Below are 13,423 nucleotides of genomic sequence, written 5' to 3'. Positions count from 1 at the left end.
CTGTATGGAAATTAGGCAACTGTAACTGATATTTTGTCTTCAAGAATTGACTCAAGAATGGACTCTACATTTTCTGAAATTATCCTGTTTGGTAGCACTAAAAGAAGGATATTGAAGTAGTTAGGAAAAAAATACTTTTTTGAGAGATTATTGCGTATTTACTTTCTTGGGGTTTAATGCAGTAGAAACCAGTATGTAGTAAATTTTTACAAGGTAAAATGGAGATAGTGAAGAAGAATGAAAATATTGGGGATTTTCCTTGATATATTACAGTATATAGCTTTTAATTCTGCTTATAATTGCATACTCTTGTCTATGATGCTAAACTTCACTTTATAGCACAGGTAAATAACAACTCTATATACTCAAAAACTCTAAAAGTATTTCATAAAATGGATCTAAAACATATTACCTTATACTTAGAAGATATTCACTCTGTAAAGGTAAATAATATTCAGAGTATTATAGAGCAAACCTAGACAACCTCTTTCAATCTCCTACACGGAGCTTGTGTTTGCATACATACTTTCAGTCTCGCCTCTCAGGTCACTCTTTAACTGGATGTAAAGAAACCGTTTTAGTTTACTTTAGATAAACATTATTAATTAGGTGATACATTAGTTACATTTTCAAGTTTATCAGTTGGATGTTTATCTTGTTATTTCTAATGTCACTGTTGTAAACAATATTACACATTAATTTCATTCCTGAAATTAAATGGAGCATTGATACGGGTCATGCCTTTAGAAATGCCTTTAGCAGCATTTCTCTCCAAGACTGATGGTATGGTGCAAAATATATGTTTAATTTTAGTATAGTGTGTTTTTGCTGAAACGTAAGTATAATATCAAAGTACAGTTAAAGGCAGTCAGCTGTAGCGTAGGCTGTATCATGGTGTCATCCATCCTGTTTGCTGAGGAAGAGTAACATCATGAAATGCATCTATGAATTGTAATAGATTATTTGTGCACATTTTTTCTGACGCATACTGTGATAGAACTAAATTGAAGTAGCTAAACTCATTTTTCCAATGACATTTTAGACTTGGGGGTTGAAAGAGGAGAGCCCTGACTTAAAAGGCCAGAGCCCTATCTGCTGCAATAACCCCTGAGGATATACAGTAACATTTAAGCTAGCTCTGTTACTGCAGCGAATGTTCACTGGTTGCGGAGCATTTTCCTTACAGCCCCAGAGCAGTGTATCTCTCTGGGGTCGGTAACAGGGTCTTATTGTTTAGACTGATGGTTGGCTAGAGCCAGCCCGTGCTTACATGTGGCTTTCTGCTCTCTTAGGGCCCAGTCCTGCCTGGCAGTGAGTACCCTCAGCTCCCTTTGATGATTTCAGTGGGAGTTGGAGGACCTCACAGGAGGGTGCTTGATGCCTTGCAAGATCAGACACTGATAATTGAATCAGGCAAGACAGTGGTACAAGAAAATTGTTTTCTTTCCAATTTTACTCTGCTGAAGTCAGAGAGACTTTCCACAGCAGGTTCGTAAGTGCTCAGGGCCAGATCCTGCAAGATGATACTGAATATTTGCGGTTCCTGTTTGCTTCATTAGGAACTGAGGGCCCTCAGCCTGCCACTGCATTGGACCTTTTTTATTGTACTTCATTATTTCTTACCATGAGCAAAACTGATATTTCTCTCCAAATCTATTGAAGCAAGTATTGTTTCTTGCAGAGATCACAGATCATCTTCAGATGATGAGAACTGAACAGAAATGACACTACAGACTATATAGTATTACATATTATTGTTCATAAATAAAGTTTAACATGCATTTAAAAAGAAGCAGAATTTAAGCAATTACAGCCCCAAATTTTTTGCAGATTTATTTAAAATAGATGGATGATAAATGCTTTGAAATAGTAATTTGCTGGTTAAAATGAAAAGGTTAATGTAACAGTGAATTAAATCACATAATTTTAAACATGATCTTTCTAATACAAATAGAATTACTATAAATAGACTGTGGTTATATGGTCGAGTAATGCATTCTGTTATGCTAGACTAATAACTCCTCAGCTATGTATTAATCTACATTGTTTTAATGTCAGTAAGTGTTCTAATCGGCTCAGCTGTAGCTTGTGGACATAACACAATGGCTGACTATGAAAAGTACATTTTAACTTACCAGTTTTCATGTAATGTTTGCATTTTTATATAAGACATATCAAAGCTTTTAATAACTTTTTTCCCTGTACCATATAATCTTTGCTAATTCTGCATGGTAGAGTGTCAAATGTTTTTGTATAGTCTTTCATGTATGAACTTGTCAGTTAACAACCGAGAACTTGGTGATGATGAATAAAGTTTCATATTGTCAGTCTTCTCCCTTATTGTCTTCTCTCTCTAACCAAGACTCAGCAGGTGAGACTGCATATTTTACTTCACCAATACAGGGCTCTCTTTCCCCAAGAATTAACATCTTCCTGCCAGCTGTGTCCTGCTTTCAAAAAAGATGTGAAGCCATTCTGGAACTTGAGACATGAGTGATTCCAAGGAGAAGAAGAAACCAGAAACTGCCTCTGCTGTGATCATTACAAATCACTCATGAATGAATACTCAGAGATACTTAACCCCTATATGACTTCATTAGTTGTTCAAGCATTAATTCTACTAGTGCACTGATGACTTTATTCACAGTTTGAGGAGAGCATATTGAAGCCCTTAGTTGAAGTGATTTAGTAAAGGCTGTATATTAGACCAGAGCTAGCGTTAGATCCCAGGACTTCCTGATTCTTACACTTAGACCTTTATAGTACTAGAGAAAAGGACTACTGACTGAACAGACATGTGGAAGACTTGCAGCCCTCTAGGAGACTTAGCTGAATATAATGTAATACTGACCATTTTGAGTCAATACTGAATGGAATAGTTATATGACAAGATCTTTTTCCCTGCTGGCACCATAAATGCTAGCAAAGATGTTGGCACTGGTATTAATTTCTCTGCTGGCACCAGGTGTGGTAAATCTTGTAAAGTCAGTCCCAGTTTGAAAGCATATTGCTATTGTTTTCCTAGGAGGGCCAGGACTGCCTGCTTCTTCATATAAACTGGAGAGTTTGGAGACTTTTGGGGGCTTCTTTTTTCTTTTTTTCCCCCCTTCTTTCTTGGAAAATGTGGTAAACTGAATGGGAATACTCAACACAAGAAGCAATAAAAAATGAAGATCAGGTTCTTCTGTATGAGAAAATTACAAGATTGAAAGGAGTGAATCATAGCTATCATTATATGTGAACTGGGAAAATTATTTCGGTATTAATTGGTATGATTTGAGCCAATGATAACTTATTGGCTTTTCTAGCAATAGACACTCTCCTCCTTCCTCCCTCCCTTTCCAAACTTTGCCATGTGTTATCCATATAATTGTAACAGTGACTTAGACATAGAACAAGAGAACAAGAATTTGTAAACTCCATGGAGTCTGTTGGCAATGTGATTTATTTTTTTTCTTTTTTTTTACATGGTGGATCCTCGGATATTATGGTGATTAGAGACAATATAAAATCCAAATACAGGTAAATAGATAGTGAAAGGAAGGAGGGGAAAAAAGGAAAAACAAAACAAACAACTCATATTGGAAACAAACAAAACCAAAAAAGATTAAAATCTCTAGGCAGCCATTGCATTTTCTTCACAGCCCTTATTTCATCTTTCTCACTTTTCTTCTGTCCAAGATATAATTTTATTTACAGTATAAAATATTTGGGCTTGATTTTGTTTTCTGTCATGTTTTTGGGTGCTGAAAAGAAATAATAGTACTAGTGCTATAAAACTGATCAGTGCTGCTACGACATGCAGCTGCAATTTGCACATCTGAAGGAACCAGCTCTGTGGTGGAATATCTTGGCAATACGCTACCTCACCTTTGAAATGCTGTCCATATCTACACATGGTTTCTTTGTCACCACCTTAAAATAAACCTTCCTGAAAAGTCAAGAAACTACCATCATTAGGCTCAATAAGGAAAAACACCATCATAAATATTCTTATGACAATAATTGTATAAAACCACCTGCCAATGTTTAGATGAACTACTTATTTATCTATGTCTAGTCGACAGAGAATCACATCATCATAAGCAATTCCCTTTTTTGAAAGACAAGCTGAACTATTCTAAGCGCAGAATAACATGCCATTATTCACTGTATAATGCTTCTGTACTTGTTGTTTCTCTGATTTCATGTTTTGCACTATACCAAGGGCTTTTCACTGTTGAAACTATCTTTGAGTTATTCCCATCCTTGGCTTTGAGTCCAAGTAGAATCCAGCTGGCAGTATTTGTGTTTCCTGTCTATTTGACTTGGAGTTATTGTTGAGATTACTGAAAGGAGAAACTTCAGTTCGTTCGACTGCAATGTGTAGTAGAGTTGGAAATAAAGTCATAACACAGTAAATGGTAGCCTCAAATACTGCTACTATTGGGTTTAAATTGGTACTTTGGAATTGGGTGCTAGTGTCTGAAAATACTTTTTTCAGCATTTACTTGTGAAACCGTAGCTTGCTTTCTGAACATTTTCTTTCATGATGTAGTCATTGACAGGCAGAGAATATGAGCTACTTGGCCTTTTAGCAAAATATGCTTCTTGGAGTATGAAGGGCTTTGGGATTTATTTAGTTATTTTCTCTAATCACTTGGAATAGGATCCCATGCAAATTTCTTACAATGTTGATGTGGTAAAGATATGGGGCAAAAGTGGTTAGGTTCCGCTTAATGAAAGCATATGGAAAAGTCACTGAACGTATGTATATGGACAAGTAGACTCTGAAACCTCCAGCACCCATGGACTGGAGTTCATTTGTGTTCCCTATGGATCAGAAGTAACGATCTACAGTCCGTCTGTCAGAAAACAAATGCTTTTCTTATTTTGCGCTGACGTACTGTTTCTCTGATAATAGGCCTCTTAATAGCATGAATTTGTAAATCAAAACTACGGTAAATATATCAACTGTACAATACTTTCCATGTCTAAATAAACAGGGTTTTTTCACTTTCACTTTTATCCTCAGGATGTCAAGCAAGAGATTAGAAGGCAATTTTCAAACCGAAGGGGGGGAGGGGAACCATGATGTTATTCTGTAGAAGTTATTTGATTGCTCTTCATAGTCTTTTCATTACAATTGGCATTTAGAAACTCAACCACACATGCCGCTCCACACCTTTCTACCATGATACTGTTTCTTCCTGTTCTCCTTATCTGTAACTGTGATGATGCACAGCTTTCTCCTATTTCTTTCTTGTGGGTTTGTGCAGTTTCTTGATGTTTGTGACAGGCCACGATAGGGGAAGCTTTTATCACTGTGGGGTTTGGAGGCCTCAGTAAATTGAAAATTGCAAATGAAATCCACTGGGCTTGAATTCATCAGCTATTATGTCAGATGACCTTTGGCAGCTGCTGATAAAAATGAGAGAATGTTAGCTCTGATCCAATTTTCAGCACTAACCATTCCTTTTCAAATCCATTCACAGTCAGGCAGCAGACACATGGGAAGTGAAAATGATAGGGTTTCAAGAGAGCTGCATTGTGTTGCAGATTAAGATTTTCTCCCCCTATTTCTAGAGGTCGGCCCCCAGGCCCCTGTCTGGTATCTACCTATTGTCCAATCAGTTTCAATATCTGCTTCAGAGGACATGTTAGCCATCCTTACAGATAAGTGCTTACAGGAGAAAATGTTGGACTTAATAGTTTTGCTTAGGAGGCATCAAGGGTCACAGTGTACCAATATTGACTGGCACATGTTAGTTTAATCTGACATTCTTAGGAATGCGACACTAGATTCTTTCGGAGTTGTTGATGTCTCTGAGATTTTTGTTCCCAGGTCTAGGTTTTATAAATTTTATTCTCCTGTAACTGTTTATATTCATAAGCTACTGATATTAATAAAAAAAGTCTGCCATAGCTGGGCCCAGGTGGCCCTTACCTTATATCTCCATCTTACGGGTTGCATAAATTATGAAACCAGAGCTGCATGTTGGTACAATGCTTTTTCTTGTTAGAGAGAACTGGTAGGATGTAGCCATTTTGTCTGCACTTTCAAACTATGCACAGTGGAAAATTAAAGACTTAATTAAGCTTTCAAAACAAAATGAATGTAATAAATACATTTTCAAACTGGTATAGGAATGAATTTTGCCTTCAAAGACCTTGGAGTGTGTGCAGCCCCTCCCTCTGCCTTTGGCTTCCTGAAGAATGAGTGCACTCACACTTCCAGAAGTTGCTCATGAGCACAAGGGCTGAGCCCTAGTTCAGAATGACCTGTTAAACCAACATAATGTTAATGTATGTGTCCCATTCCCTATGAGCCTTTTTCTATCTAATTTAATAGGGAAAAGAATGAAACTCTGGACTCTGTTACCTTGGAAAAATAATGTATGTCATTATAATTTCAAAGTTCTAGAATAGTACCTTCTACTGCTTAGTTCTTCAGTTTTTGCACAGGCATAACTCCTATTGAATTCTGTTTTTAGAAGGCAGTAATGACATGTAGATTGGACTTGTTTGGACAAGAATTCAAAAATCAGATTCCTTGACTGATCACACTGTCATTCTTCAAAACATCGCTATGAGGTCTTAATTGGAAAAGATATTCCTAATATTCTTACCAAAATGTTTCAAAAGCACAGTGCCATCTTAAAATTACATAAATTTTATATTTAACGTTTTTACTGATTCCTTTAGCTAGAATGTGAATAAGTATTCAGTGGCTCAGCTTAATAAATAAACAGATTAAGCTTAATTTATATGATAGGGAAAAACATTCCTAAGAAACTTGATATTAATATTGCTAAAATCTAAGTGCTAATTTTTAAAATAACTCCAATTGTACTGATTTTTCTAAAAGTATTAAATAATGGAAAAAATATACTTGCTTCTGTGTAACTGTTAGTGGTCTGAGTATTGAAGAATGAGGAACAAATCCACTGTTTTAAAGATTAATCTGGAATACACACATGCATTGGTTGTGTGTTCTTCATTAAATTAAGGCTAAAACTAAAGTTAATATAATTACATTTTATTTATTTCTCTATATAACATAGAAAATAATTTCAGTCAGAGTCTAGCTGTACCCTTTTATCATGGGCAAAATTTACAGTTGACTTAGAAAGTAATCACCTAGTTTGCGTTAGTATGTTGTCATATTTTACAAATCATCATTTTAAGATATGAAAATTGCATAACAATCACTATTATTCTTAGATTTGTTCATATCTGAATCTTTAGGAAATCTGACTGCAGATCCAAACTTTTTCTCCTCTCTCTGTCTCTACAGATAGAATTAGAGTTCTGTCTCGATTTTCTTCTCCATTCACATGAATTTCTGACCTCTGCAACGGTATCACTAAACCTTTTGTAGTTTTCCCATCACAAATAAGGAATTTTCATGAAATGTCAAAAAAGTTGAAGCATCTGTCAGTTAAATATGTGCTTGTTTAAAACTGTGATGTTGATTCAAGCTATATTAGAATAAGATTTTTAAAAATAAAATTCCCATGAAAGCAGCCATTTATCAAACCAGCAAGCAAAACTGGCTGGAGCTTGCTATGAAAGAAAATGCAAGGCCCAGGCTGGTTGGTGCACTGGAGAGCGCTTTAATTTCATTGGTGTTTGTGGCTTTCCCTGCGAGCTCTACGACTGTGTCTATTCACACTGTCCCAGGAGATTGACTTTTCTTCTAGGAGTCCTAGAGTATAAGGAGCTGCTGCTGCTAGTGTTCATTCATTTGTTTGCTTTTAAGCATCGTTATAAACTTCCTGTGACCACCTTCTTTTATGGGGAAAAACTGGAATTTGTCTGGGTAGAGGAAAATACTCAGCATAGGTGAGATTTGGCTAACATCTTATGTATCCTTCAGCTGAACCTTGTTACTCACATTTTAGTTTTGGTCTTTAGTAAGTCAATGAATATTGCAATTGAAAACAGTTACCTGGATTTACAGTGACAAAAAACAACTTCAGGTGTACTCACAAAGCATATATCGGCTAAACTTGATTTAAACATAACTGTGTCTACTATACAAAACAAATACTAAATTGTGAAAGTTATTAAACAATATTCTAACAAAATTTAGTATGATTCTTTGGAAGTTAATCCAGAAAACAGAGAATGCAATAATGAAAGCAGTTCTTTTTTTATGAGGGTTTTTGAATCTTACTTTTGGATCTATATTTTCTATTAAACATTCCAGGACATCCTAAAGTATTTAATATTTTATTAAATTACATGACATTTGAATTGCTGTATTCTACTACTTAGAAGAGAATGCTATTTTCTACCAAGCTTTTACAGCTTTTATTCTGTCTGTTAGGCAAAATATACTTAAACAGTATTAAAGGAACTTCCCTTTAAATCCTTTAAACCTGTTCCAGTAGTACATTTAAAATGTAGTGTTAATGATTATGACACCCTTAAAAGAGTTTCCATGAAAGTGAAAACAGTTCACAGCAAGCATCTGGTGAAACGCCATCCAAAATGTGTCTGTAATCCATTATGTTTCTGAAATACCAAGAATACTTGGAGGACTTGAAGTGCCCAGAGTGACAGGACAAATGAATTTCTCTTTGAATAAGCAATGGTTTCTCGCAGAAGTTGTCTAAGGGCTGTCTAACACTTTCCTAACTATCTCCTCCCTGCCCAGAAAAGTGCAAGGGCTGGTCCAGGGACCACCTTCTTTGTTATGTCCAGGTTCTTTGTGTCTTCTCTTAGCCTCCTTGTGTACCTGTACAACTAGTGGACCCCAATTTGGCTCCTAATGTTTGCAAAGCTTTTTAAGTCTCAATGCTAAAAAGTTATATCCATCAAAGCATGCATTAGAATTCGTTTAACTTCCTGTGTTTTACATCTATTAGTGATTTTTTTAACAAATAGTTAGTAATTAGCCAAGTCTAATTATAATCTAAGCAACAGTAGTTTGCTGGCACGTGTCCCTTTTATAGTGTGATTGTAAATGAGGTTAAAACCCAAAGCTGAACATGTGTTAGGGAAACTTTAAATTCTGCATTCATATCTTTATTTTATTATACAACAAAGTTTTGAGGAATCCTTGGTCAAAATGAAGACCAAGTTCCCCAGTGCTACTTACTCAAGAAATGTGTGATGAGAAAGAATAGAACATTTGTCCTGCTCAGTTTACAGCTTAATTAAGCAGAAAAAAACAAGGATTGGCAAAGTGTGGGGTTGGTGGAGAGGAGAAACAGGCATGTAAATGTGTAGGAACACATATAACCTTTTTTTTATGTTTCTGTATATATAGATGTCATTCTATGCTGTGGTCAGGAAAATAGGTGAAGAACATGCTTTAAAACAGAAAAAGCCTGTATTTTTGCCTGATCTATCTTACTGATTTGTTAAAGGACCTTTTCGATTTACAATTTGATTTTGTCTTGTGTGTCATCTCCGAAACATAAACACCAATTTTATGGCAGATAAGTTCTATTTTATTTTGTTTTTCTCAGCTTCCATTGATTCATGTATTGCTTTTCATAAAAATATTGTTCCTAAAAATGGTAGCATAATCAATATTTTTTATGGTAAAGATAGTTTTTCAAAGTGTTAGTCATTCTCCCAGATGACTTTTTCCTGCAGTGTCCCACATGACTCACTTCTGGAAAATCCATTTTATAAACAATGCTTTTATCATCCTGGTATTGAAAAAATAAAGTTGTGTGAAGAATTATAAAGAATAAATAAAGTATCAGCTGGGGAGAATTTATCATATGGAGGTTGACGTTTGTCTCCTTAGGCTGTTTACCGCTTAGGAGAAGAACTCTAGGTGTGTGGATGAAAATCCAGAATAACTTCACTGAATTCAGTGGCATTATTCCAGTGCATGTTGGTGTAACTAAGATTAGATTGTGGTAACTTACAGTTTCCTGTGTTTTTCACAATGTGAGATATGCAGTTGCTATTTTAGTAATCATGCATACATTCACCAAGAATTTTACCAGTGCCATGTCATGTAAGCAGTCTGTCGGCTGTATTATTTCTTGCTCTGGTGTGTTTAACTGCTGACTCCATCGACGAGCATTTCATGTGTTTGTTCATGTCTTTTTTTGAATGATGCATCAATGATGACACTTATACTGAGGCTTGTTGAGCAATTAATGTTGCTGCTGTTAAAGAAAATGTATTTGCATCTCTTTAATGAAGACATCTGGGGGAAGTGCTGATCCTTCTGTTTAAAAATCTTTCTTTGAATGTTCAACTTTGAAGGGTTATAGACAACATCCCTGTATGTGCAGATGGAAAATATACAGAAAAAGACTAAAACATGCCAAAATCTTATTTTTTCTTGGGAGTGACCAGTCATTCAAAATTAGATAATATATTTGACTTTGTCTCTTTACTTGAATTAGTTAGGAGTCCTTAAATTGGACATTAATGTACACAGAACCATGCTTTCTTATGGAAAAATCACAAAAGGAAAAAATGCAGTTAGCTTCCTAAATATTTATTCCTTTGTAGAAAGAATATTACTCTTAAGATGGATTGTTTAAGAAGCCTAAGATGCTCAAAAGTTCTGCAGAGAAGGTGGGCAGCCATATGTAAATAGACAAATATGGTAGTTTGGCAAAGTTTCTGCCCCAATGGTATTCCCTTGGCTACCTTTCCCTAGTGGCATCATGTATTCCTGAAACATTTATTTTCTGTGGGGTTTGAGTGTATCTACCCATTCAGATTTTCTGAGATGCAAATGTATGAACTTCTTGATGCACATGTACTTGAAATGTTGCTATTGACAATGAAGTGGACCAGCGTGCTCCCACCACCCAAAGGTTTCAGCCTATAAGGAGTATCAGTAAGGTCTTGAGAATGGGCAAGCATGTACCAAAGCTGCTGTTTCTTCTTCCTAATTCCTCCCTGCGCAGTTCTGCACCACAGACACACGTAACATAGTGCAGCTCTATATGATTTTGTAAACTAAAAGACATAGTTTTCAGTAAGCTGTCTTGCTGAAATTATCAAAATTGTTGGATGATCTATAATTATAATTTTCTGTCTTCTTCAGGTGAATTGCAAATTTTTTTCTTTTAGAGGATGCAGATGCTTTGCAAATTACTTCTGAAAAGGAATTGTACAAAGGAATCAAGTTAATATCTTAGAAGTCTTATGTGTATGTGATACTGATACGCTGGTAAATTTACATGGTTAACAGTGTAGGAAGAAGCGCAAAAAGCCAAGATGTCCCAGAATACAGTTCAACAATCAGTAATTTTTATTTCTTTTTCAAAGTGGTAAAGACAGTGACCTGAACAAAAGAGAGTGAATGCTATGGTTGTTCCTCCTGTTCTGATTTTATGCTAGTTGTCCTTGCTCTGTTCTTCTAGAAATAGCTATGGAAAGCAAGTAAGATTTCTAACAGATTTCTAAGATGTGTGACACCAACCTTCTTCTCTGACAAATGTTTTTCGTCACATTTAGGAATGGATGGAAGGAGAGCAGTTTGCAAATACTGTAGATTGGGTCAAGATCATCTGCAGTTGACTGTAACTTTTTTGGTTAATTCTATGTTCCTCTTGTGTGATTTACAAGATAAGAAAATATTTGCTTTTCAATTCAGTATTTTTTCTTCATAAACACATTAATTTACACCTGAAATTTGATAATGTGTGTTCTTCAGATCAGTGAATAATCTGCAATTCTCTTATGAAATTTGCTATTCTAAAAATTTTGGTGAAATGTTGCAAAACAAAGGGATATCTGTCTTGAAGCCTGTCTATGATTGATTCATAGGTTAAACAGTGTGAGTTACAGTGATACTGAATTGTGATCCCAAATTCATTTTAGTTAAATTGAGTGAGATTGTTCATCAATGGCTGCTTTCCTGGTGAAATTTGCTTAGGTTTTTTTATCTTATGCTACTTTAAAGAATGGATGAGCATTACTTGCTAAATCATATTTGCAACATATTAAGTGAAGAGTAATAGCAAGATTTGTAATTTACAGAGGAATGAGTAATTCCTCATCTCCTGGTCTCAGGCCTGGTTAATGTGCTATACTATTGTCTTTTGATAGTTTCCATTTTTCTTTCTTTTTTTTATCATTTTTCAAATTACGAATGTTCCAAAGCATAGTAAATTAAAGCCAATTGATCTCTTCACTTGGATTTTATATCCAACCTTCATTTTAAAGAATAAACTTAGGTTTCTGCCTATATAACTGGGAATGGATTCAATTTCATAAAATTACATTAAAACATACTATTGAAGGATGAAAAATCACCCTCAAAAGTTGTTAACAAATTCAGCATAAATTTTGAGAATTGTATTGGCTCTCTCTTTGGTACAATACAGTGATAATGCAATTTCCAGATAGCTAGCAATTGCTTATAGGAAAATGTTTATTTTAAGATATTTTTACTGTTAGATTTTTATACTCACTGGAATTGTTTCTGTATGTTATTATTATTTATCAGTAGAGAGCTCTACAAGGTCTCATTCTGCTACAGTCAAATGTTGTAAAAATGCATGGTGAGCCTGACAGCTGGGAGCGTTGATGCCACACAGTGTCTCTCTATCAGTGGCATCTGGATATGAGATTGGCCTCCTTCCTAGGCTGTTGGCTAGCTACACTGCTGCCTATTCAGATGTATCTGTACTAAAGCATGATAAATTTACATAGATTTTGCATAAAGCTTTCAAGCTATTACTTCTATGTTTCAGGTTGCAGACTGCTACACTAAAGATTAATCAGAAAACAAAAGTATTATACCTATCAAACTATTATTCACAAAATATATTTTAATCTCTGTGCATTTTTTTATAAATGGATCATTCGGGACTTTTATGTTTCTGGTGCAGGAATAAATGAAAATGCAGAATGGAATGACACATTCGTAAAAAAATTTAGAGATAATGTTTTCATAAAGTGTAGACTGGAGGTTATTCCCACCTTCTTTTCATTATTAAAGGGCAAATATTAGATGTACTTAAACTGTTATTCAAGTGGTGGGGCTTGTGGAGCTAGTGCTCGTATTGTTTTCTCTCCAAGTTCCTCCACTGTCTTCATTTCAACTGTAAAAGAATGACTAGGAAGTTCATGGAAAGTTGTTTCATACTGAAAGGTTATCAGGTGACCTAAATGCCATCCATTTTTGAAGCCTTTTCCCACAGCTGTCTACATACGAAAGAAGAGTTCATGGAACAGTTTATGCTTAAAAGCAGGTTTGTAATCAGCCAGGACCAAGAAATGAAATCTTTCTTTTCTGCTGTTGTTAGAAAACATTGAAATGATAAAACATCCAGTTGGTTGATATAGATGTACGGCTGTGAGTCTGGTAGGAGAAGCAACGGGTCAGTTCCATGTGTTCAGGGTTTTCCATTAAAGGTTCAAATGACTGGAATTTTTCATGCTATAGGCAAGGATACATGTTGTTATTTCTCTCCGGGAACCGATATAAGCAGTAATTTCTTTGCCTTTT

The sequence above is a fragment of the Calonectris borealis genome, chromosome 9, assembly GCF_964195595.1.
Source record: "Calonectris borealis chromosome 9, bCalBor7.hap1.2, whole genome shotgun sequence".
Taxonomy (NCBI): Eukaryota; Metazoa; Chordata; class Aves; order Procellariiformes; family Procellariidae; genus Calonectris; species Calonectris borealis.
Note: the sequence above shows the minus strand (reverse complement) of the source record.